We start from the raw sequence: 27,806 nt of genomic DNA, 5'->3' as shown, positions 1-27,806 counted from the left end.
ACTCATCAGAAAAATTTCCCCGACTCACCCTTATATGGTGTGGATTCTAAATTTATGGCAGGTCTGCTCTAGTCAGCTGCTAACCTTTTTCTTATAAGCTTGATATTATACTATACTATACGATATTATACTATACTGTCCTGCCCTGACCTGGCCACTACTGCTTATAACAACTCGCTGTCAGCCGCCCTACACTCCTTAGCATCCCTAACCACACGTAACATTAGACACCGACCGCTTCAACCCTGGCAGAACGACCACACTAAAAATCTTAAACGACGCAGTCGTGCGCTGGAGTGATTATGGCGCAAAACCAGATCCCTAGAAGCGTTCACCCTATACAAATCTGACTTCCTCACCTACACCTCTTCCCTCCACACTGCCAAACAAGCCTGCTTTGTAACCCTCATCAATACCCTCTCCTCCAGTCCTCGCCGGCTCTTCTCCACTTTTAACTCCCTACTCTCTCCCCCCACCTCCACCTAGTACCTCACTCACCGCCCACGAGATTGCTAACCACTTCGAAAAATAGATCGACGCAATTCGTAAGGACATCGCCAATGCTCAGACTTTCACCCCACCTAGCCTCCCTCCCATGATAACCCCCTCAACACTCCCCTCCTGTGACCTTGCAACTGCCCAGACCCCCACCCCCCGCACACTAAAACCCCCCCAACACTCCACTCCTTCGACCTTGTTACCACTGAAGAGGTCACTAAGGTCTTCTCCGAAGCCCGCCTTACCATCTGCCCCCTTGACCCTGTCCCCACACAACTCCTACGGTCACCCTCCTCCTCCATCCTACGCTCCCTTACCCACATCTTCAATCTCTCCCTCTCTACTGGTGCATTCCCCTCCCCCTTTAAGCACGCGCACATCACTCCCATACTCAAAAAAGCCCTCCCTGGACCCCACCGACCTGAACAACCTTAGACCCATCTCCCTGCTGCCAATTACATCCAAACTCCTCGAGCGCTTAGTCTATAATCGCCTAAGCTCCCACCTCAACGACAACAACCTCCTTGATCCCCTACAGTCTGGCTTCCGTCCCCTACACTCCACCGAAACCGCCCTACTTAAAATCACCAACAACCTGCTAACCGCCAAAGTTAATGGACACTACTCAGTCCTCCTACTCCTCGACCTCTCCGCGGCCTTTGACACAGTTGACCACCCCCTCCTCCATAAAAAACTATACTCTATTGGCATCAGAAACTCCGCTCTCTCCTGGCTATCCTCCTATCTATCCCAGCGCTCCTTCAGTGTAACGCTGCCACCTCCCCCTCTCTCCCCCTCTCTGTTGGGGTCCACCAAGGCTCTGTCCTCAGGCCCCTTCTCTTCTCCATCTACACCTCCTCCCTTGGCCAACTGATACACTCCCACGGCTTCAACTACCACCTCTACGCCGATGACACGCAAATCTACCTCTCTACCCCTTGAATCACCTGCCTACTGAACGACATATCTGACTGGATGTCACTCCACTTCCTCAAATTAAACCTTTCCAAAACCGAGCTCCTAGTTTTCCTCCCAGCCTGCGCCCCCCCCTATCCTCTCCATCACAACCAATAACGCCACCATCAGTCCCACCCCACAAGCCAAAGTTCTAGGCGTCACTCTAGACTCCAATCTGTCCTTCCAGCCCCATGTCCAATCGCTGGCAAATTCATGCAGGCTCCACCTCCGCAACATCTCCAAAATACGTTCGTTCCTAACTCCAGACACTACTAAACAACTCTTTCACTCCCTTATTATCTCACTACTCAACTACTGTAACTCCCTCCTCACCGGCTTACCTCATCATAGACTATCCCCGCTTCAGTCTATCCTTAACTCAGCGGCCAGACTCATCCACCTTACCAACCGCTCCATATCCGCCACCCCCCTCTGTCTCTCCCTCCACCGGTTTCTGATTGCCCAACGCATAAAATTCAAACTACTAACATTGATGTACAAAGCTGCTCATAATACTGCCCCAAACTACCTCACCGACCTGATATCCAAATACCACCCAATACATACTCTTCGCTCCTCACAAGACCTCCTACTCTCTAGCTCCCTGGTCTCCTCCTCCCATGCCCGACTCCAGGTCTTCCCCCATTCTCTGGAACTCACTACCCCAATCCATCAGACTGTCACCTACCCTCCTCACCTTTAGGCACACCCTGAAAACCCATCTCTTCAGGGAAGCCTACCCCGCCCTCACCTAAAAGCCGATCTCCTCCACTCCTCCTACCACTCCATCCCCCACAGCCATTTCCTCCTGTACCACTATCCCCTCCCTCCTAGATTGTAAGCTCCAAGGAGCAGGGCCCTCGAGCCCCTCATGTATTGTATTATTACTGCATTGTCTCATGTACTGTCTCCCACTATAATGTACAGTGCTGAGCAAACTTTTTGGCGCTATATAAATACTGTATAATAATAATTATACACCTTTGGAGTGTCTAGTTTCCAAAAAGGGGTTATTTTGGGGAGTAATTTTACTTGACTAGCATTTTAAGGCCTCTAAAATGAGATAGGTTGTCAATACTTTAGGACTGATCAATTTTCTCATACAGTGTCTTGAAAAAGTATTTGTACCCCTTGAAAGTTTCAACATTTTGTCATGTTAAAATCCAAATGAAATACAGTTACGTTTTTGGTTGTATGTGATAGACCAACACAAAGTGGCACATAATTATGAACTGGAAGGAAAATGATTAATGGTTTTAACATTTATTTTACAAATAAGTATGTAAAAAGTGTGGCATGCATTTGTATTCAGCCCCCCGGAGTCAATACTTTGTACAACCACCTTTGCTGCAATTCCAGCTGCAAGTCTTTTTGGGGATGTCTCTCCCAGCTTTGCACATCTAGAGAGGGACATTTTTGCCCATTCTTCTTTGCAAAATAGCTCAAGCTCTGTCAGATTGGATGGAGAGCGTCTGTGAACAGCAAATTTCAAGTCTTGCCGCAGATTCTCAATTGGATTTTCGTCTGGACTTTGACTGGGGTTATTCTAACACATGAATATGTTTTGATCTAAACCATTCCATTGTAGCTCTGGCTGTATTTTTAGGGTCGTTGGAAGGTGAACCTCCTCCCCATTCTCAAGTCTTTTGCAGACTATAATGGGTTTTCTTCTAAGATTGCCCTGTATTTGGCTCCATCCATTTTCCCATCAACTCTGACCAGCTTTCCTGTCCCTGCTGAGGAAAACATCCCCAGAATATGATGCTGCCACCACCATGTTTCACAGTGGGGATGGTGTGTTCAGGGTGATGTGCAATGTTAGTTTTCTGCCACACATAGCATTTTGCTTTTAGGCCAAAAAGTTCAACATTGGTCTCATCTGACCAGAGCACCTTTTATTTCAACAATGGCTTTCTTCTTGCCACTCTTCCATAAAGGCCAGATGTGTGGAGTGCATGACTAATAGTTGTCCTGTGGACAGATTCTCCCACCTGAGCTGTGGATCTCTGCAGCTCCTCCAGAGTTACTATGGGCCTCTTGGCTGGTTCTCTGATTAATGCTCTTCTTGCCCGGCCTGTCAGTTTAGGCGGAAGGCCATGTCTTGGTAGGCTTGCAGTTGTGCCATACTCTTTCCATTTTCAGATGATGGATTGAACAGTGATCCGTGAGATGTTCAAAGCTTGGGATATTTTTTTTACAACGTAACCCTCCTTTTAACTTCTTCACAACTTTATCCCTGACCTGCCTGGTGTGTTTCTTGACCTCCATGATGCTGTTTGTTAATTAATGTTCTCTAACAAACCTCTGAGGGCTTCACAGAACATCTGTATTTATACTGAGATTAACCACTTGCCTTCCTGAGGATTTACCCCCCTTCCTGACCAGGCCATTTTTGCGTTACGGTGCTGGGTTTCTTTAACTAACAATTGCGTGGTCACGCAACGCTGCACCCAAATGAAATTTACGTCCTTTTTTTTCCACAAATTGAGCTTTCTTTCGGTGGAATTTGATCACCTGTGTGTTGTTTATTTTTTGCGCTATAAAAAAAAGTCCCGGTTCCCGACCGGCCTATAGCCAGATGGTGGCCTCCAAAACACCTTGTCCCTCCGGGTGGACGCCACAGAGCATCCTTTCAGGCATGCGCAGTTTGCCTGTCCGCAGAGCCGTGCAGCAGTGCGATCTGTCACCGGCCATGTACCTCGGACACGACCGATGACAGATCTGTGTACTAGCCCCGCTGCCAGTACCATGTGACCTGCTGTGACCAATCACAGCAGGTCACATGACAGTTGCATACAATGGATGGCTTCCTTTCATGTCATCCATTGTATACAAGTGTGTCTAGCTGTGAATGGTCACAGCGATCACATGCAAAAGCTGGGTTAATCACAGCCCAGCTGTGTCATGTGATTAGCAGTGGCCAAATGACAGCTAAGCACCAAAAAAAAACCCCTATGGTAACATTGTACTACTTTGGTCATTGTGAAATATGAAAAAAAAATCTTTAAAAAAAAATGTAATAAAAAATTAAAACTAATAAAAAAAATAAAAATTTTAAAAAATTATAATTTTTTTTTCATACTGTCACCACACAGTCTCCCTGATCACCGCCATGCTAGTTATATGATGATGCTGTACTGCACTGGTGACAGCATGTAAAAAAAAAATAGTGAAAATAATTTTTTTCATTTTCGGAAAATTATGACAAAAAAATTACAACTTCAAAAAACTCTCCATGCCTCTTATGAAGTACGTCAGACTGTCTACTTTGCAAAGAGTGGTCATTTGGGGGATATCTGTACTGTCCTGACATTCTTGGACCTCAAGAAATTAGATTGGCTGTCAGTACTTCAGGATTGATCAATATTCAGATATATACCATAGTTTGTGAACTCTATAACTTTCCTACAAACTAAATAATACATCCTAATTTGGGTTATTTTCACCAAAGACATGTAGCAGAATACATCTCGGCCTAAATTTATGAAGAACAATTATTTATTTGCAAACTTTTATAACAGAAACAAAGAAAATGTGGTTTTTTTTTAATTTTTGGTCTTTTTTTGTTAATTTAGCAAAAAATAAAAATCCCAGTGTTGATTAAATAGCACCAAAAGAAAGCTCTAGTTGTGTGAAGAAAATGATAAAATTTTAGTTTGGGTAAAGTGTTGTATGACCGCGCAATTGTCATTCAAAGTGTGAGAGAGCGGAAACCTGAAAAATGGCCTGGGCAGGAAGGGGGTAAAAGTGCCCGGTATGGAAGTGGTTAAACATGTCCAGTGAAAAACATTTTTAAAAAATCAAATTTCATTATAAATTTAGGCCAAAATGTATTTTTTGTCTTTACTAAAAAAAATCCCAATATGTGTAAATTAATTGGTTTACGTGAAAGTTATAGCGGTTACAAATGGAGGTATAGATACTGGAATTTTTTTCTTATTATTTACTAGTAATGACGACGATCAGAGACTTATAGCGGGACTGCGGCAGACATTCTGACACTGGGGGGAACTGACCTGGTGTCACTGACATCCCCAGTGACACCAATACAGTGATCAGTGCTGAAAAAAAGCACTGACACTGTACTAATGGCAGTGGGCAGGAGGGGGCGATCAAAGGGTTAACTGTGTGCAGGTAGTGTTTTACTAGGGCGCCGTTTCTGTGTAGTTCACTGTTAGCACACTGCTTTGGATGGCTGTGCTGTGCACAGCCATCCAAAGTAGTGTGCCCGAGCTGACAGGGAGGAGAACTGTTAGTAAACAAAACAGTCCTCCTTCCCGTTGCAGATGCTCGGTAATCACCGGCTGGGACTCGGTGATTGACAGCCGCAGCGGCGAATGGCGGTCCGGTAGGGTGCACGCCCCCTACGCGGAAATGCTATATATATATATACACACACACACGTGATTTTGTGCACCTGTGTCGCCCTGTAGCAGTATTTCTACTATAGGGCGGTTGGGAAGCGGTTAAATTACACACAGGTGTAATTAGGGGACTTCTGAAGGCAATTGGTTCCACTAGATTTTAAATTGGGGTATCAGAGAAAAGGGGGCTGAATACAAATGCACGCCACACTTTTCAGATATTTGTAAAAAAATTTGAAAACCATTTATCATTTTCCTTCCACCTCACAATTATGTTCCACTTTGTGTTGGTCTATCACATAAAATCCCAATAAAATACATTTACGTTTTTGGTTGTAACATGACAACATGTGGAAAATTTCAAGGGGTATGAATACTTTTCAAGGTACTGTATATACTGTATACCCTAGATTGTGGACTTTAGAACTTCACACAACATAAATAATATACACTGATTTGGGTTATTTTAGAAATGTAGCTAAATACATTTTTGCCCAAATTTATGAAGACAGATTATTCATTTGCAAAACTTTATAAGAGAAACAAGAAAAACACGTTTTTTTTTTTTCAAAATGTTCAGGATTATTTCATTTATAAAGCAAAATATAAACCCAGTGGTGATTAAATACCACCAAAAGAAATCTCTATCTGTCTTAAAAAATTCTAAAAATGTAATTTGGTTACAGTGGGGTAGATTTACCCCTGGTTCACATATATGCGGCCGTGCGGGCTGCGTTTTGCGCGGGCATGAGAGCCCATTCATTTGAAAGGACTCCCGTGCCCATGACACGCAGGGAAGAAGTCCCTACACTTCTTCAGAAAACGCAGCCAGCACAAGAACCTCTGTTCCCAGTACGGTTGCATTTTCTAGTGCCATTAGAACTAATGGCACCCGCCCGGGGGTCCGCATTCCTGTGTGTGGGTGGTACGACTGCACGGATTTTCGTGCGGATCCACAGCGGCACCAAGCCTTACTAAAACTGGAGCAGTCAGAATCTGGTGCAGCTGGGCATGGTAACCAATCAGCTTCTAATTTCAAGCTTGTTCAATTAAGCTTTGGAAAAAAACTTGGAAGCTGATTGGTTTCTCTGCAGAGCTATACCAGATTTTCAATGCTCCAATTTTAGTAAATCCCCCCAGTGTTGTATGACTGAGTAATTGCCAATCAAAGTGAGGTAGCACTAAAAGCTGAAAATTGTCCTGGGCAGGAAGGGAGTGAAAGTGTCCGGTATTGAAGTAGTTAAAAACAGCTGAGTTCTACTGCAAAAGCCATATATATATTCAGTGTGTGTGTGTGTATATATATATATATATACACCGTATTTTCCGGCGTATAAGGCGACTGGGTGTATAAGACGACCCCCTAATTTTCGAGTTAAAATATAGGTTTTGGGCTATACTCGCCGTATAAGACTACCCTCCTTCCGAGGCAACACCATTTAAAAACACCAGATTTTTTTAATTGAAATGGTTATGACTTACCGGTACTTAAAATCCTTAAAAATCCTCATGTTCACCCTCTGACATCATAAGTTCATGAATGACATCTTGTGATACCGCACATACAGCGGGCTGACAGATTAATCTGTCATAGGGACATTTGTTTGGAGCCAGCGCGGTATACTGTATGTACAGTATTACCACACATCCAGCCACCTTGACCCAAACAAACTCAAGGTTCACATTTTATACCCCGCGTATAAGACGACCCCCAATTTTTGGGGTATATTTTTAAGTATAAAAAGTAGTCTAATACGCCAGAAAATACTGTGTGTGTATATATATATATATATATATATATATATATATAATGCATATACACACACGCTTTTGTGCAGCAGCAGCATTACTGACTTAGAGAAAAAAGAGATTTCACTATTAAACATCAGCATCAAGAGTCTGATGCAAATCATTGCTTGTAAGGCAGTGACTGAAGTTGAAACCATTCAGAAGAAGAATTTCTCCGTACTGTTAGGGGTTTGTGGTTTCTTTTACACAAAAGGGTGGACTTTTTCTTTCAGTTTTTAGATTTTCTTGCTGTGAGATATTTTACCTTCAGCTGGAACATATGCCATGACTACTAATTATAACAGGTCAGTAATTCATAATTATTTATTTGCTAATTATCTTGTTTTTGCTTTTTCATTTTACCTATATAAAATAGACAAGTGCAGTCATAACACAGAAACAGTCACAAGAGAAACATAGAAGTTTCTATTGCTGATCTCTCCTGGAAATTCTAGTAGCCTGATTGTCCTGCTGACTTTCAGGTGTCAATATAACTGAATCTCTGATCTGGAACAAAGATAGTCTAGGTTCATACCTATGCGTTTTCCATTGCGTTTTACAGAAAAAATGCACAGCAGTTCATTTAATGTGATTTCCTATGGGACAGGCTCACATCTCCGTATTTTCACCCAGTGTGTTTTTTGTTAAGGAACAGGGACTTTTTTAAACGCAAAACGGTGCGTTTTTGGTTCTATAGACTTCATTGGAGATGCTGTTTTTGATGCGTTTTGTGTTTTAATCTGCCCTGCAACAAGTTGGAAAAAAAATGCGTGCAAAAATACAAAACACACCGCAAAAGCACTGCAGAAATGGATCAAATGCAAACTGTATAGGTGTGAACCTTGCTATAGTAACTGCTGACTCTCCTAATCTGTGTACATATTCCTGGTCAGTGACTTGAAAGTATTAAGTATTACAGCCAAAGACTGAGCATAGCAGCCAGCAGTTAGCATTTTTAGAGGGAGATCTGCAGAGGGAGTCCCCTAATTTAATGGAAAACTTTTCCTTTAACATATTACTTATATATGTCTATTATATGTTTTAATAAACATGTATGTATGTATACATAATAGTTATGCTTCAATCAGTGTTGCTTTTTAGACATATTTTGCAAAAGCAACATTTTACTGTTTTTGCTATATTTTTTTTTTTTATCATTTTGCCTTTTTTATTTTAATCACCCATAAAAAAGAAGGTATTTGATTACATCAGAGTTTCACTGTTTTAACCTAGCAAGCAGGGGCGGACTGACAACTCATGGGTCCCCCGGGCAATAGGGGATCATGGGGCCCGTGTCCTCGCCCACACCCAAAAAAGCCTATGAAACAGCCAATGAAAGGTACCAAGGGCATCTCATGGGGCCCCCTACTGACCCCGGGCCCTTGTGCAGTGCCTGAGTGCTCGAATGGTCAGTCCGCCCCTGCTCGCAAGTATCACCATTTTAGTAAAGCTTGAATTGGTATTTTGTTGCATTTGTTTTCCCCTAAATTATAATTTTTTTCATTTTAAATGTTATTTGTATAATATTTTATGTTTTATTTTTATCTGGATGCATTTTGGTAAAGGTTTTGACAATTTTTCCTATAACATAGAAACATTCCTTATTCCTCAGGTATTATAGTATTAGGATTAGTGGTTACATTCACTTTCATTGTTAAGCTTGGTATACATGCAGGGGCGGACTGACAACTCATGGGGCCCCCGGGCAATGGGGGATCATGGGGCCCCTGTGTCCTTGCTCAAACTCAAAGTACACCCAAAAAAGCCTATAAAAGGTACCAGGGGCATTTCATGGGGCCCCCTACTGACCCCGGGTCCTTGGGCAGAGCCCGAGTGCTCGAATGGTCAGTCAGCCCCTGTATACATGCATAGATTTTGTTGAAAATAATCGAACAGATTTCTCCATCCATGCTAAATGGGACTAATATATTCTGACAGCCACAGCCAGCACCTGTCCGAACACCCAAACAGTGACCGTATCTGACTGGATGCGGCTGAAGTGCGGGTGACAATTTTCTGCCCAGCTCATTTGATTTTTCAATTGATTGATGTCGGGTGGAAGGTGGCACACAGGGCCATACACATAGTGAATTTTGGACAGTTCCATCGTGTTCCCAGGACTAGTTAAGATTTAAGGGTTAGACTGAACATGTCATGCATGGAGGGTAAAAGCAAATGCTAAAACTCTTAGACTGACTTTGCACCATTGCATTGCAATAAAACACCTTAAACACGATACTTTGCAGTGCCATTCACCTGCATTGTAGTACACCACAAAGCTCAGTAACACACCATAGTGTCTTGTGGTGTGCTGCTTCAGTCCTCATGCACACTGTACATTTTTACAGCGGCTGTTTTTGGCTTTTGATGTTTTTTCCTACAGCTAGTGAACTCCCCAGCATGTTATCCTATGTGTCCATGCACACACAGACTGTAATCAACGTTTTTTGGCTGGAAAAAAAAAACAACTAGTTGGTTTCTATAGGGGTTTTTTAGCTGTAAAAATGCTCTAAAGCTGAAAAACACGTCAAAATGCGGTAAATCGCGGCAAACCAGCGTTTTGGCTGTTTTTTTTTTTTTAAAACCGTGGAAAACGTTGCTAAGCACTAATACAAAAATGCTGAAAAACACGTTTTTAATGTGACTTTACACAGTTAACCTTACCAGCGTTATTAAAATGCCCAGTGTGCATGGAGCCTTAGAAAAAAAAAATTCAGGTTGATTTTTTGTCCATTCAGGTGTATTGGCTGCCTTGAATGAACTGCCTTATTGCAACACAATGCATGTTAATGTTTGTATATTAATGCTAGTTACTAGACTGCACAGGTGTGAAGGGGTCCTAAGAGTTATTGTGGAGGTTAAAGTGTTAATAAACCCAAAAGCAAACATATATTAGATGGTAGTCAACCAATTCTTATATGTGGTGGCCACCTTAGTTTTCTTTTTTAGGTTTGTTTCCTTTATTTCACCTGGTAATCTATTCAGTAAAACTATTGTTTTTTCTACCAGAACAAGCTGTCCTGCAGATGTAGCAGTCAGAGGGTTGAGAAAAGCCATGTAACACTGACAGGCGTGTTTATAGTTGTCAACTTTTTTTATTTATGTAAAACCTTTATCCCAAAAGGAACAAGACTGCTGCTGCTGCTTATAAATTGTGAGCTGGAGTTCAGCTTCAGTTGGTTAGTTTATCTAAATCTACTATTCCATCTAACACTCCCCTCCCCCCAGACTGACAATGCTGCTGTCCAGTGGTGCCCCCTGTGCTCCTTCATCCAGAGTGGGGGCACTATAATACAGGAGGTGTGTTACTGGCCAGATCACCAGGTGTAATCGGGGGGGAAAGCCTTAAAAAGGAAAACTATTGCAGCCATTGATAAGCTGAAAAATATTACGTGTAACCGGTTACAATGCTGCGATTTAAAATTGCGTGATTTGTGTGCAATTTCAGCGCAATTTCTGAAGACTTTATTGCTACATGTGAAGATTTTCAACGATTTCTTGCAATTTCCATTATATTCTATGTATGTGAAATCGCAACAAAACTGCAGAAAAGTAATGCAATAACTACTTCACATTTATTAGATGCGATTTCAGGTGCAATTTCAATTCGCAAATCACACCTGAAGTTGCACCAGTGTGCATTAATACTGCTTTAATCCGTGCCCTGATAATGGCGGGCAGAGCAATAGGTTCACGTTAATGCTAGGGATGACACCTCATCCCTTTAACCACTTCCCGACCGGCCGTTGCATATAAACGGCCGGACGGTGGCAGTGCAGGGTCGGGTGTCCGTTTATGAACGGCCTCCCCGCACCCTGCTTGTGCGCGCTCTCTGGGAGAGCGCAGCACCGCGATCTGGTGCCCACTGTGTCCTCCGGACACAGTGAAACACCGATCGTCGGACGGGACCTCTGTACGAGGTCCCAATCATGTGATCACTGATTGGCCAATCAGTGATCACATGCAAAGTAGTAAGCAAGATGTCCCTTGTGACATCATTGCTTACTACGTGTGAAATCTGCGAATGATCACAGAGGTCACATGGTACAAGGCTATTCACAACAGCCTTGTACCATGTGACAAGCTGTGATCAATCACAGCTCACTCAGTACTTCTCAATGAGAAAGAGAAATGATTGCTTTTACATCCTATATGGGTGTAAAAGCAATCAGTGTAAAAAAAAAAAAAAATCTTCATCACCCCCCACAAGTAGTACAGTGTCACCATGGTGACACTGTACCGCTAGGGTGACAGTATGTAAAAAAAATAAATTAATAAAAAATAATATAAAAAAAAAATAAAAATGTAAAAAAAAATGTTTAAAAATTATAATTTTTGGTTATAAACTAATTTGTTTTTTTGTACTAAAAAGATAGCAGAATACATTTTGGCAAAGATTTGATGAAATATAATTTATTTGCAAAATGTTATAAAAAAAACACTTTTGTTCAAAATGTTTGGACTTTTTCATTTACATAGCAAAAAAAATAAAAATCCCAGCGGTGAATAAATACCACCAAAATAAAGCTTTATCTGTCTCAAAAAAATGGTAAAAATTTACTTTGGGTACAGTGTTGCATGACTGCACAATTGTCATTCAAAGTGTGATAGCGCTGAAAGCTGAAAATTGCCCTGGTCAGGAAGGGGGTAAAAGTGTCCGGTCTGGAAGTGGTTAAAGCCGAACACATTAATTACACAGGTTCTGTGGCTGATTAAGATGGTAATTAAACTCACTTAGTGCCTTATCTGCAATAAATTAGCATCAGAACCTGTGTAATTATTACATGTTCGGGTTTAAAGGGATGAGGTGGCAACCCTAGTTAACGCAGATCACTGCTGCTGATTATGCTTAATTTAATATTCCCCTTCACTTCCCACCAATATGTTTTCCCAGGTAAATGAAATGACGTACCCATTACTTTCATGTGTGGGGAAACATTTAGCTCACTTCCTTTCCTCAAATATGATAGCGCTGGAGCACCTACTGCTGTCATATATGGAATATGTTGGAGCCCTCAGTGTAAGCTCCAAACTGGGAAATAGAAGGGATCAGTAAAGTCTTCCTCCTCTGATGGCAGTGGATTAGGACTATCTGAGGCTGCCTCTGCATGCCAGATCATCGTCCAAGTCAGGATAAAAAAATTAAATCAAGAGACTGTTATCTAAGTTTTATGGACACTTTTCGGACTGCAGAACTGAAAAGGACTTCCTATATCTGAATGGTTCCTACATCTATTTTTAAACTGTTGAAAACAGCCCTTCACTTTATTTTACCACTAATGTTTTGCCTTTTTTATGGCACCCTTGATAAGGCATAAGCCATTGATTTTGCTATCTTACTTTCGTTTTTTACACACTGCCCTTCAAAGACTTAATTTTTTATGCTGTATAAATACCTAAACAGGGAACTTGTGAAATCACAAGTACAGCATCCCATTCAAGTGAAAAGGCAGGCCACACTGACAGCATATGTGTGAACCAAGCCTTAAGCTGCACCCACACCAGATGCAGAAGGACTGCATGGGGTGGCTATTCCAGCACAGTCCCACAGCAGTCCTAACACAAGACAAGGCAAAAAGCCTTATCTCCTACCTGGCGGGTTCACACCATCCACACCATTGCAGCAGTAGGCACTTTTATTTAAAAATAAGCGAAGTGCAAGGTAATCCAACATCTAGCACAACATGGCAGCCAATAGAACTTAATGAAATGTCACTGTTGACATTTCAATTAAGTTAATTTAAAAAAATTAACAGTGCCTTGGTGCATCTGCACTGCTGTCATCCCACCGCACACCTGCCAATGTGTTGTAATGCTGCTGCTGGTGTGAATGTACTCTGAACTGTAAAGCCATGTTTAAACCTGAGCAATAACCCATTACAGTGTACAGGGTCGTCTTTAAGGAGGTGCAAAAGGGGCAGCTGCTCTGGGCCCAGTCATTGTTGTGGGGCCCAAAGCAGCTGCCCCACACTTGCCAACTGTCTTAGTTTACAGGATGGTGATGATGTGTGTGCAGTAACCTCTAGCAACAAATCAGTGAACAATAGTGATCTGCTATAATCTCTATCAATCAATCAGTGAGCAATAATGATGTGCAGTAACCTCTAGTAACCAATCAGGAGTTATGATGTACAGTAACCTCTATCAACCAATCAGTGAGCAGTAAGAATGTGCAATAACCTCTAGCAACCTATCAGTGAGTGGTATGGATGTGTAGTACCCTCTAGCAACCAGAGAGCAGTAATTATGTGCTGCAACATCTATCATCTAATCAGTGAGCCGTAATGTGTACTGCACCCTCTAGCAACTAGTCAGTGAGCGGTAATGATATGCTTTAACCTCTGACAACCAATTGCTGCCTGATCTGCTGCAGTAAACTAATTTCAAGTCTAGCTCCTATTTATTGTATGTCTCAGAGCAGGTGGAGAGCAAAAAAATAAAAAAAATGTTTACCCAATTTGGGACCAATCAATATTAAAGATGGCCCTGACAGGGTATGATTATCAAACTATAGATATAATTTATTAATATAACTGACACATACATGTGTACATTTGTTATTAATCAGGTTTTTTTTTTCAACCAATCATTAACCATACCCTTAAAGCACACTCATACTATTTAAAAAAAGTTATTCTGGTTCAAATGACAACTTATCAACAGTTTGCATTATTTCTGGTAAAAGCTGTTTAGATCTCTATATATCATCTCTTAGCATCCAATATGCAATTACGTTTCTCTCCTGAAAGCAGGCTGCTAGCGTAATTTGTTTTCTGTGCTTGTATGTACGGTATGTTTATTAAAATCGGATTTTTTTTTCTCTACAATGGCAAATTGGATCACTTTGTTGGATTAGGCAAATCACTTACAGAGTGAACTTTCCTTCATTCACTTTTCTATAGTAAACATTTTGTGTGTATTTGTCTAGTTGATGATAGTGATATTACTGGGTATAGTTTTCCGACATGTAAATTGAACTGTGCATTTCAAATATCAAATCATGATTATTCAGCTATGAGTGTAAAGTTCTCTTTGTCCGGATTTGATCCTGTTTCTGCTAGCTCTCCATGTTTTCCATTATGCTATACTGATTATTTTCCTGACTTTTGTTGCACTTGGCTCTGGCCATGGCCATCCTTGTACCTCCTGATCACACTTGTGCCATTTCCCACTCTGTGGTTTCATTAATGGTCTGTTATTTGCTATGAGCCTCTTGATGGAACATTGATGTGATTATCCTTGCGATTAGCTGGTAGTCAGCATCCAAACTTTGCTACTATGTGCTTTCTTGTTTGGAAATCCTTGTCCTGAACACTTGCCTTGTTTGGAATTCTAGCCTTGCCTTCTCTGTTGTTCTCTTTTTGGGTCCATCTCATGGTTTGGTTTCCTTATTCATACTCCCTTGTGCAAGTCCTCAGTTCTTGTTAAAGCAGGTTTTCACTCACTTACATCTGTTTTGCATTGTACTCCTCCTTCCCCTTTCGGCAAAGTGCTTCTGCCCTTCTTGCCTAGGTGAGAATGACGTATCCCCTGCTCAAAGCTTCTTGAGATACCCATGTCACAAATCCTAGGAAGTTTTTGGGGCTCTGTAGAATACACTATCCATCCACAGAGAAACATCATCAAGGGACTGGCTGCCAGAACCCAAAAGAGGCAGCCAGCCTCTTAATGACATCAGCAAAATAGATGGCAGCGTGGGACCTGGCATGCAGAGGATGACAGCAGGACAGCACTGGAATTGCTGGGCAGGTATGTGATTTCTGTTCAACCCAGAAGACAAGGTGATAGGATGGTCATGATCAAAATGAATCCTGAGGGGGTAAAGTTCCTCACTGACTCCTTTCTGTTTTTTAGACCAGCAACCAGCCTTTGTTGCTTCTGTTTAGAATTTGCCTTGCCTTGTTTTCTTCTAACTGGCAGCTCTTGGTTACCACCTGTTCCCTTTTTATTACTGCTCACTGGCAAAGACATTCTACAATATGCAGGCAATGGTGCCAAGCAAACATCTTCTCTAATGAAGACTGGATACCCTTTGGTTATGTGCTTCAGCGAGAGCCTTTATCATTGTCTGGTAACTTGTTTGTCAGTTTATTTCAATCTTCTAGTCTCCTGGCTGCGGCTATGCTTGTCTGTTCTTTATATCATTGATAATCCAGGTTCTGACCTTTGATTTCCTTCTTAGATGTTGATTTGAGTTACAGACATTATTTCTGCTAGCTGTATATTTTGCCCCAGAGCAGTGTACAACTCCTTTGTCCTGGTCAGCATTCTCTTTCTGGCAATTACACTTCAGTATAGTTTGTCATAATTGGACCAGGGTGGAGCCTACTGTGACGTCATCATGTAACCAGAAGCCCGCTGGAGGCCATTTTTCTTATTGGCTGTATTGTTTGTTTATACACGCTATTGTGATCCTGTATATGTGAGTGTTTTACCGTTTTAAATAAATACTTGCTGAAAGGTTTTACACTATGTAAAATTTTCCATTTCTATCTTATATACTACTTTGATAGACGGATGATTATCTGTGAGTGTCCCAGCATAGAAATACTTGCCGATCCAAGTACAACTTGTAAGGGATACCCTAGAGGAGACCTCTATGGAGTTTATATACCAAAGCATTCCATGACCTTTCTTTAATCAGAGGGTCATACAGTTAGGTCCATATATATTTGGACACAGGCATACTTTTCATACTTTTGGCTCTGTATGCCACCAGAATAAATGAAAATTAAACAATCCAAATGAATTTGAAGTGCAGACTTTCAGCTTTATTTCAAGGGGTTGAACATATATATAAAGCACAAATTTTAGTAACTGGAACCATTTTTATACACCGTCCCATTTTCAGGGTCTCAAATGTAATTGGACAAATGAATGTAATCATAAAAAAATTTTAGTTTTTAATATCATGTTGAGAATCCTTTACTGGCAATGACTGCCTGAAGTCTGGAACCCATGGACATTACCAATGACTGAGTTTCCTCCTTTCTGATGCTTTGCAGGCTCTAACTGCAGCAGTCTTCAGTTGTTCTTTGTTTGTGGGTCTTTTTGCCTTTAGTTTTGCCTTCAGCAAGTGAAATGCATGCTCAATTGGGTTGAGATCATTTGATTATATCGGCCATTTCAGAATATTCCATTTCTTTTCCTTCAAAAGCTCCTGGGTTGCTTTTGTAGTGTGTTTTGGATCATTGTTCATCTGTACTGTGAAGCGCTGGTCAATCAACTTTGCTGCATTTGGCTGAATCTGGGCTGACAGTATATCTCTAAACACTGCAGAATTCATCCGGCTGCTTCTGTCAGATCATCAATAAACACCAATGACCCAGTGCCACTGGAAGCCATGCATGCCCATGCCATCACATAGCCTCCACTATGTTCTACAGATGACGTTGTGTGCTTTGGATCATGAGTTGTTCCAAGCCTTCTCCATACTTTTTTCTTCCCGTCATTCTGGTACAGATTAATCTTAGTTTCATCTGTCCAAAGAATGCTTTTCCTGAACTGGTCTGGCTTTTTAGATGTTTTTTCGGCAAAGTCTAATCTGGCTTTTCTATTCTTCAGGCTTATGAATAAATCACCTTGTGGTGAACCCTCTGTATTTGCTCTTGTGAAGTCTTTTTTTGATTGTAGACTTTAACAATGATACGCCCACCTCCTGGAGAGTATCCTTCACATACCTGGATGTTGTGAATGGGTTTTTATCTACCATAGAGAGGATCCTGCGATCATCCACAACTGTTATCTGCTGTGGCCGTCTATGCCTTTTTATGTTGCTGAGCTCACCAGGGCTTTCTTCTTTCCTCAGAATGTACCAAACTGTTGATATGGCCACTCCTAATGTTGCTGCTATCTCTTTGATGGATTTGTTTAGTTTCCAAAGCCTTACATGGACAGCTCCTTTGAACGTATGATGTACAGTTGTGGCCAAAATTATTCAACCCCCAATGCTGTAAAGGGGTTTAGGGACTATAGTGTACATTTGGAATTGTATTCAGAATCAAATCCTACAAGGACGTTGTAACTACCCAAATGCAACTAAAATGACATCAATTGTTTATGTAATACAGTAGTAAATGGTTCTTATGTGGTTTCTTCATTGCCACAATTATTCAACCCCTTAAAGACTACCACTCTGAAGAACAGAGGTTCATACAGGTGCTTTCCATCAGGTATTGAAAACACCTGTGGATGTCACCGAGCAGCAATCAAGCATAATAAGCACCAATTAGGCAGCTTTAAAATGACTGTGATACTCAGCTCCTTCTAGACATTTACTGGTGTGGTTACAAACATGGTGAAGGCAAGAGAATGGTCCAGGAAGACAAGAGAAGAGGTGATTTCTCTTCACAGGAAGGGCAATGGCTATAAGAAGATTGCAAAGATGTTAAACATACCAAGAGACACCTTAGGAAGCATCATTCGCAAATTCAAGGCAAAGGGCACTGTTGAAACGCTACCTGGTCGTGGCAGAAAGAAGATGCTGACTTCGACTGCTGTGCGCTACCTGAAGCGTAGAGTGGAGAGAAGTCCCCGTGTGACTGCTGAGGAACTGAGAAAAGATTTGTCAGATGTGGGTACAGAAGTTTCAGCCCAGACAATAAGACGCACACTGCGTAATGAAGGCCTCCGTGCCAGAACTCCCAGGCGTACCCCCTTGCTGTCTCCAAAGAATAAGAAGAGTCGACTGCAGTATGCCAAAAGCCATGTGGACAAACCACAAAAGTTGTGGGATAGTGTTCTGTGGACTGATGAAACAAAATTAGAACTGTTTGGGCCCATGGATCAACGCTATGTTTGGAGGAGGAAGAACAAGGCCTATGATGAAAAGAACACCTTGCCTACTGTGAAGCATGGTGGAGGGTCAATCATGCTTTGGGGCTGTTTTGCTTCTGCAGGTACAGGGAAGCTTCAGCGTGTGCAAGGTACCATGAATTCTCTTCAGTACCAGGAGATATTGGATGGAAACGTGATGCAGTCCGTCACACACCTGAGGCTTGGGAGACGTTGGACCTTTCAACAGGACAATGATCCCAAGCATACCTCCAAGTCCACTAGAGCATGGTTGCAGAGGAAAGGCTGGAACATTTTGGAGTGGCCATCGCAGTCACCAGACTTAAATCCGATTGAGAACCTCTGGTGGGACTTAAAGAAAGCAGTTGCAGTGCGCAAGCCTAAGAATGTGACTGAACTGGAGGCCTTTGCCCATGAAGAATGGGCGAAGATACCCGTAGATCGCTGCAAGACACTTGTGTCAAGCTATGCTTCACGTTTAAAAGCTGTTATAACTGTAAAAGGATGCTGTACTAAGTACTAAGATTGAATGTCACTTGGGGGTTGAATAAAACTGATAATGCTGTGAGCACAGAAAAGACATTTGTGGTTATTTCATTATAACTGTTATGTTATATTTGTCTGACCTACAAGTGCCTCTTTAATGTAAATGTAAGCAAGATGACTGAATGATCAAAAGCAATGTCAAACTGGCCAAAACACTCAATTTCAGTGGGGGTTGAATAATTTTGGCCACAACTGTAGGTTCACAACAATAGATTCCAAATGCAAATACCACACTTAGAAACAACTCCAGACCTTTTACCTGCTTAATTGATGAAGAAATAATGGAGTAGCTCACACCTGGCCATGAAACAGCTTTTGATTCAATTGTCTAATTACTTTTGGTCCCTTGAAAAGGGAGGGATGGCTACTTTTAAGAGCTGTAATTCCTAAATCCTCCAATTTGGATGTACATACCCTCAAATTAAACCTAAGAGTGTGCACTTTCCGCCCATATCCATTATATAACTATAGCTTGAATATGTTTTCGTAAATACCTGAAAAAACTAAAATTGTGTCTGTGTCCATATATATATATATATATATATGGACCTAACTGGAGATACAGTCATGGCCGAAATTGTTGGCACCCTTGATATTTCTCCAGGAAATCATGTATTTCTCACGAAACGTATTGCATTAACACATGTTTTGCTATACACATGTTTATTCCCTTTGTGTGTATTGGGACAAAACAAAAAAAGGGAGGAAAGAAAGCAAATTCGACATAATGTCACACAAACCTCCAAAAATGGGCTGGACAAAAGTATTGGCACCCTTTCACAACTGCGGATAAATAAGAATGTTACAAGCATGTGATGCTCCTGTAAACTCACCTGGGGCAAGTAACAGGTGTGGGCAATATAGAAATCACACCTGAAAGCAGATAAAAAGGAGAGACGTTCACTTAACCTTTGCATTGTGTGTCTGTCTGTGCCACACTAAGCATGGACAACAGAAAGAGGAGACGAGAACTGTCTGAGGACCTGAGAACCAAAATTGTGGCAAAATATCAACAATCTCAAGGTTACAAGTCCATCTCCAGAGAACTAGATTTGCCTTTGTCCACAGTGCGCAACATTATCAAGAAGTTTGCAACCCATGGCACTGTAGCTAATCTCCCTGGTCGTGGACGGATGAGGAAAATTGATGAAAGATTGCAACGCAGAATAGTCCGGATGGTGGATAAGCAGCCCCAAACATGTTCCAAAGACATTCAAGCTGTCCTGCAGGCTCAGGGAGCATCAGTGTCAGCGCGAACTATCCGTCGACATTTAAATGAAATGAAACGCTATGGCAGGAGACCCAGGAGGACCCCACTGCTGACACAGAGACATAAAAAAGCAAGACTACAGTTTGCCAAAATGTACTTGAGTAAGCCAAAAGCCTTCTGGGAAAACGTCTTGTGGACAGATGAGACCAAGATAGAGCTTTTCGGTAAAGCACATCATTCTACTGTTTACCGAAAACGGAATGAGGCCTACAAAGAACAAAACACAGTACCTACGGTAAAATATGGTGGAGGTTCAATGATGTTTTGGGGTTGTTTTGCTGCCTCTGGCACTGGGTGCCTTGACTGTGAGCAAGGCATCATGAAATCTGAGGATTACCAAAGGATTTTGGGTCGCACTGTAGGGCCCAGTGTCAGAAAGCTGGGTTTGCGTCCAAGATCCTGGGTCTTCCAGCAGGACAATGACCCCAAACATACGTCAAAAAGCACTCAGAAATGGATGGCAAAGAAGCGCTGGAGAGTTCTGAAGTGGCCAGCAATGAGCCCAGATCTAAATCCCATTGAACACCTGTGGAGAGATCTTAAAATTGCTGTTGGGAAAAGGTGTCCTTCCAATAAGAGAGACCTGGAGCTGTTTGCAAAGGAAGAGTGGTCCAAAATTCCGGGTGAGAGGTGTCAGAAGCTTATTGATGGTTATAGGAAGCGACTGATTTCAGTTATGTTTTCCAAAGGGTGTGCAACCAAATATTAAGTTAAGGGTGCCAATACTTTTGTCCAGCCCATTTTTGGGGTTTTGTGTGACATTATGTCATATTTGCTTTTCTGCCTCTGTTTTATATTTGTTCCAATACATACAAAGGGAATAAACATGTGTATAGCAAAACATGTGTTAATGCAATACCTTTTTTGTGTGAAATACTTGATTTTCAGGAAAAATATCAAGGGTGCCAACAATTTCGGCCATGACTGTATCTGGTAAGCATGTATGGCAGAGGTGTCAAACTGGCGACCCTCCAGCTGTTGCAAAACTACAAGTCCCATTATGCCTCTGCCTTTCAGAGTCATGCTTGCAACTGTCAATCTTGCAATGCCTCTCCAGCTGTTGTAGTTTGGCAACAGCTGGAGAGCCGCCAGTTTGACACCCGAGGTGTATGGTGTTATTTGGTGGAGGCCCTGTCTCACTTCCCCAGGACATCTATTCTGCAATCAGCTGCTCTACCTTGGATGTGGTCATAATTCCCAATTCCTTTCTTTGGTTTCTGGACGCTTATACTTTTTCTCACACTGAAAATATGTCACGTTTGGACTATTCATTTATAATTTTGTGATTTTTTTTTTTACTTTATGCTATTTTTTTTATTTTTGTATTTATCTGTTTTTTGTATAGCAAAGCACATTTTTGTTTTCCACACATGACAGGATCAGCCGGTCTCATGCCAGGCATTAGAAATGAAACTGAATCTTCCCAATAGAGACATTGTTAGTGGCTGAAAGTACTTTATGGTAACCAGCGCACACAGTTCTTACGGTATATGCCCAGGAAGACTTACGTATGACTAATAACACAATCTCAAAATGTTCAATGAAATTTGTGTCTTAAAGGTCATTGTCTCACTCAGTTTATCATTAAGCGTCATCACATTTCCAGGACACTGTATTCACAGGCTTTTCTTTCTATCAGAAGACAGCGGAATTAAGTGACTATGACTTGTCCTCGGCTTTCACCTATGTGTGGATTATATGACAGTTTGGCAACATTTTGATGTGAAGGCTTGTACATGACATCTTTGATTTTGGATACAAGCACATTGACAAGGTATCCCATCATTGTGAGTGAAGGTAAAGACTAAAAATACACTCATACAATAACTCTGTGATGGCTTCTACCTACATGAAAAGTTTTTCTTCTTCTGTTTAGCCAAATCAGAAACTGGCTATACACGTATTAAATTTCATTGTGCTGAATCTGCCAAGATTTACACTGTGGGTGGCCCTGTCTGCAATATCTACATCAACAAAAGTCAAACTTTCAGTTCAGCAATTTTCATTCAAAGAAGCTGGGTAGAAAATTGTTGAACAAATAGCACCTGCATCCAATCAAGTGCAGGCACTGTTCAGGTATTCTGACAGCCGGCGATGGAAGATTTGTCTTTATATTCTGTTTAGCATGGATGGATGGAGGAGTCTGTTGGTATAAGTAAAGAGTACAGATATGTTTTTGCAATGAGCGATATAACTTTCTATTCGAAAGAGATTCTGTCCTTGGCACTTTTACTGTAGATCCATGGGCTGAAGAAAACATAAGCCAGGTGGAATGTTCTGATTTTGTTAAAGGAGTATTTCCCTAACGCCTCATGCACACTTGACGTTTTTACAGCGGCTGTTTTTGGCTTTTGACGTTTTTTTTCTACAGCCAGTAAACTCCCCAGCATGTTATCCTATGTGTCCATGTACACATAGACTGTAATCAACGTTTTTTGGCAGGGGCGTTTTTGGCTGGAAAAAAAGGCCAGAACTAGTGGGTTTGTAAAGGAGTTTTTTTAGCTGTAAAAATGCTCTAATGCTGAAAAATGGGGTATATGGCAGTAAATTGCAGCAAACTAGCATTTTTTGACATTTTTTTTACCCAAAAAAAAAAGGGGGGGGGGTGAAAAACCGCAAACGTGAAAAAACACGGCAAAACGCCAATACAAAACCACTGAAAAACTCATGTTTTTAGCATGACTTTACACCGCTACCGTTACCAGCGTTGTTAAAACGCCCTAAGTGTTAGCTCATGCAAATTCCTATCCATGTTCGGGAATGTTGATGTGCACATCTCAGCATTTATTCAATGGTAAGCTCCCCAACTCCTGCATACAGCTGTTTTCATGCTCCTGACATGGTGGATATTGCATGTCTTATCGCCATAACAAAACTGCACTGTCAAAAGTCATTTGTATTTTTGACCTGTGGTTTCCAGCATGAATCTGAATCCGTTCCAAAACAAAAAAGCACAAAAGTAGAAGAGAGTGCCAGCAGATTAACCACCAGACAAAATTCAAATTATTGCATCACAAATTATTGTATCACATACGTCTCACACTACCAGTACTTTGTGCTTGAAGAACTACCAAATATAATGAATATTGCTAATAAAGGATTGAATCATATAAGTAACTTAAAATATATCTAAGGCCAAAAGCGATGAGAGGTTAGAACCTCCATTGAATTTTATATTTTTTGCTGTCTGCAGCTTTATTGGGAAGATTTACCATCTGCTTGTCCTGTGACTGTTGCCACTGAGATTGACAATATTTTTGGGTTTTTACCAAAAAAAAGGAACAGAGGAAAAATCTTCTAAACAGGACACACATTCCAATGACAGCTGTCTAATAGGGGAATTATCTTAGTTCTGAGAGATTTATTTTCATTTCTACTTGTGCCAACAAGATCGGAAATAAGGGAAAATTTCCTAAATGGGAAATAGATGGCAAACAACTTGTAGTGGTGTTAACAATTTTCTGCTCTATCCAAAATGAAAATGGAAAAATGTATCTTTATATATACTCTAATAATAAAAAAATTATTATACCCTATGAGCAGAAAATCTATATCAGGTTTTATATAGTATATAATATTTAAATGCAATAATATTTCTGTAAATAATAAAGAAAATTATATATATATATATATATATATATATATACACACACACAGTATGTATATATATATATATATATATATATACTATATTTTGGTATATTTTCAGTCTTGCTCTAGGCACCCAGAAGTAACTCATCAGGCTGCTCAACTGCTTGGTTTTTTTATATGAATATAAATATATATATATATATATATATATATATATATATATATATATATATATATAAAATGTAAAAATATTTTTTTTAATATACACTGACCATTTGTGCAAATAATAATACGATAAGATTTTTTTATACTGACATGTAAGTGGTCACAAACACATTCTGTTAATGATTTTCTGGTGCAGCCATCAGATTTTATTTGAAAATCTTTAGATATGAACTTGTATACAATATATAATTTAGATAGGATTAGGAATACAATGCTCAAAGTATTGTTGTCTGTACATTTAGATCCATAGTTATATGCACTCCAAGCAGGAGCCTTTCTTGGATGTTCCTTAACCGGTTCTACAAAATTACTATAATATAAATGTCACCTACTGCTGGTGTCCTGCTAGTTTCTACCCCAATATCAACTCTTTTTAAGATTTCTATTAGCTACCTAAGCAGTATATGATTTACTTTGCTATAGATATGATCTTTAGCGCCTGAGCATTAAGCAGGTGCAAAATGAATCACTCGCCCACTGTTTTCCCATTTATGAAGTGATCTTTATAAATAAAATGGCAGTTTATAATTAAAAGGAAAAGTCCAGATTGCTTGGATAAACTTGCAAATAAATCTAGTGAAATAGAATACAATTGGTGACTTTAGACAGAACAAAAGGGAGAGGCATGCACTACAAGTAATTAGAAAATCCTGTGCTATAATTCTGCAGTAATCCTGCAATGTTTTTCCTAATTATTTGAGTTCCAAGGACCTTTTCTACCTATCAATTTGAGTTTTTTTTCTCCTTCATTTTATCGATGTCTTCTGCACAGTTTTGCACGTTAAATCTTTTAAGTTTTGTAGTCTACACTTTGTAGTTAATGTATTATATATTATTTTGTGGTACATATAGGGTTTTAATTGTGCAGCAAATTTGAATATATAGTATATATTTTTATTGCTGAAGCTCGTAGCCTCAAAATAAACCCATGTACTTTTTCATGCTAGAAGCTCTATTCTCAGATGTGAACAGATAAAACTGAAAAACCTGGGATTCTGGATGTTGACCATTTTGGAGATGCAAGCTCCAAAGTGCTCAGAAATGATATATCGAGCCTTATGTAAAATATGACTTATTAATATTTACAAATTAATTTGAAAAAAAAGCCTGGAATTTATTAGTACTGAAAATCTTTAAAAGTGATATGAATCAAATAAATTCCAAGACACAGTGGACCTTCCAGTCCAGGAATAATATGCTGAAACACTTTGCACTGCCGCTTTTAAGACTGGCCTTATTAGACAAGTGTTTCTCTGGGAATAGGGAGACGTTTGCCCATTCTGAATTGCACCAGGACCCACCAATGATTTAGTGCATTGCCCACTGAGAACAGGACACAATCAGCTAGTTTGCTCAGATATTTTCTGTCAAACATTAGAAGGACCCATGAAACATTTTAAAATACTTCCAACTTCAAAGTAAAATTTGCCAAAACCCAATATCTTTTCAGTTTACAATAAATTTTATATTGAACCTTCTGAACTCAAATTTCATGATACGTGCTATAGACATAACTTATAGACTTCAACAGAAATCCATGTTTAATTATGGATGAAGTGCAGTAATCCATAGACAACTAACAGAAGTGAGGGTTTACTTACATTTGCAACCTTTAGACACAAAACAGAAATAAGTGTTTGCATATGTTCAAAATTAAACATTGCTTTAAACCACACAAATCCTTCTTGGTCACTGCTTCAAGCACATCAGGTGATGATGAAAGAGCCTGTTGGCACCCCATGCTCCACCGCATACCAATGACATCACTCTTAGTAAATCTTTATTGGGTCAGAAAAAACACACAGAGGGGTTGATTTACTAAAACTGGAGAGTGCAAAATCTGGAGAAACTATGGATGGTAACCAATCAGTTCTAACCTTAGCTTGTTCAATTATGTTTTGACAAAAAAAACCCCAAAAAACTGGAAGCTGATTGGATTCTATGAACAGCTGCATCAGATTTTGCACTCTCCAGTTTTAGTAAATCAACCCCAGAGAGTCCCCACCTGCAAGCTGGCCCTCCTTACGGGCTTAGAGATGTGGTGAATGGATACATACACACTTCATGTACAAGAGCCAAACACACTTAAAAGGGAGTTAAGGAACGAGTAGAAGAGAAAAACCACTTCAAAGGGAGACGTATCTATCAACTATGACCAAAGTTGTGGTGGTAGAGACTCATGATAATAAGTTTTGCCCATTTGTAGTTCATCTTCCTGGATATGCAGGTACTGTATCCAACTAAAAATCCAGAATACCCCTTTTACTTAAAAAGAAATGACTACCCTCTCTAATGGGTTGTTTGACGCTTTAAATTATTTGCACTTTAAGAGATTCTGGGGTTGATTTACTAAAGGCAAATAAACTGCACTTTGCAAAGTGCAGTTGATCCAGAGCTTAGTGAATGAGGTTAAGCTTCACTGTGAAAAGAATACCCAATCACGTGCAAGGAAAATTGATAATACGGCACTTTTGCTTGAGCATGATTGGAAGATGGAGGTCATCAGAGCTTCTACTCATGTACTAAGCTCTGGAGCGTCTGCTCTTGTAGAGTGCAACTGCACTTTGCAAAGTATGTAGTCTAGTTGCAATCCATGATATTTTACAAGTGTCTAGCTAGATTTGTGTTTTCATGTTCTAGCATTCGATAGGTGATCCATCATGTGGTCATGTCTGGTCATCCTCTTCATGTATTGTGAATGAGGTCAGATATATCCTATATCTTGTCTGAAAGTTTACAAACTTGTTAGGGGGTGTTAGGGGTGAATAAATACCAATAATTGTAGGATTTTGCTTTTCATTAAAGGTGGTGGTGGGGGGTTAAGGTGCCACTGGCCACCAATGAACGTGGGGTTGGTTTTAAAGGTCAATAAATAAGAGGTTTATATAGTAAAAAGTGCTTATTAAAGTGTTACTAAACCCAGGACCCTGAATTCACTATATCTGGTCTTCCGCAGTACACTGAACATGGAAATACTATTATTTTAGTGAATATAAACTGCTAAATACCTTTTCTCATCAGCAGTCCATAGCAATCTTGTGACTTCTATCAGTGTCCAGCAGAGCACTGGTTACAGCTTGTAGGATTATTCATTCTCCCCTGGTTATCTTATGAGGCTGAAGCAACCCTGACACTCTGGACAGCACTGATTGGTCCTGTGCTGATCACATGCACTCTCCCAAGATAAAAAAAATAATTAAAATACACACCAAACTGAGCATGTGCAGAGTGCCCCAAAGGCTCTGTTCTATCAGGAGATGGATTTGGGGCAGTAGAAGGGAAGGATCAGATAAGTCAGGATCAAACATCCATTTTACATAATGTGGAGGATTGACCCCTTAGGTTCCACAGTGACTATAACAAGCATGCTTTACTGCATACACAGACTGATTTTAATGTGGGTTTTGTAACACTTTAAAGATCATATATATATTCCCCCAAATAAGATATAAATTAATTTGGGTACAGTGTAGCATGGACAAGTAATTGTCAGTCAAACTACCACGGCACTGAAAAGTGGCCTGGTAATGAAGGGGTATATACGGAATGGTACTCAAGTGGTTACCCTATTTCCAGGTTGCAATATTAACAGGCAAAGAGCAGAAAGATGTTGTGGACTATAATAGATTAAACAGGGAAATTGTATATCCTGCTTATCGTGTATTGTACAATACATTACAACCTTGTTTGAAGACTCAAATACTTCACATACATTCCTCCTGTACTGAATTATGTTTATTTCTATAGTAAAGAATTCATAAATTAATAAGTGT

At 40.4% G+C, this 27,806-nt stretch overlaps 1 protein-coding gene across 2 annotated transcripts in view; it reads right to left on the bottom strand.

The window, feature by feature from the left end:
- NSMCE1 (NSE1 component of SMC5/6 complex) overlaps positions 1–27,806 on the bottom strand; it is a 433,288-nt gene that overhangs the window by 73,202 nt on the left and 332,280 nt on the right. The gene's annotated exons all lie outside the window — the stretch shown is intronic.

The sequence above is a fragment of the Staurois parvus genome, unplaced genomic scaffold, assembly GCF_062004578.1.
Source record: "Staurois parvus isolate SC_StPar_1 unplaced genomic scaffold, SC_StPar_1.0 ptg000018l, whole genome shotgun sequence".
NCBI classification, from domain to species: Eukaryota; Metazoa; Chordata; class Amphibia; order Anura; family Ranidae; genus Staurois; species Staurois parvus.
This window is presented reverse-complemented; position numbering and strand designations above follow the sequence as displayed.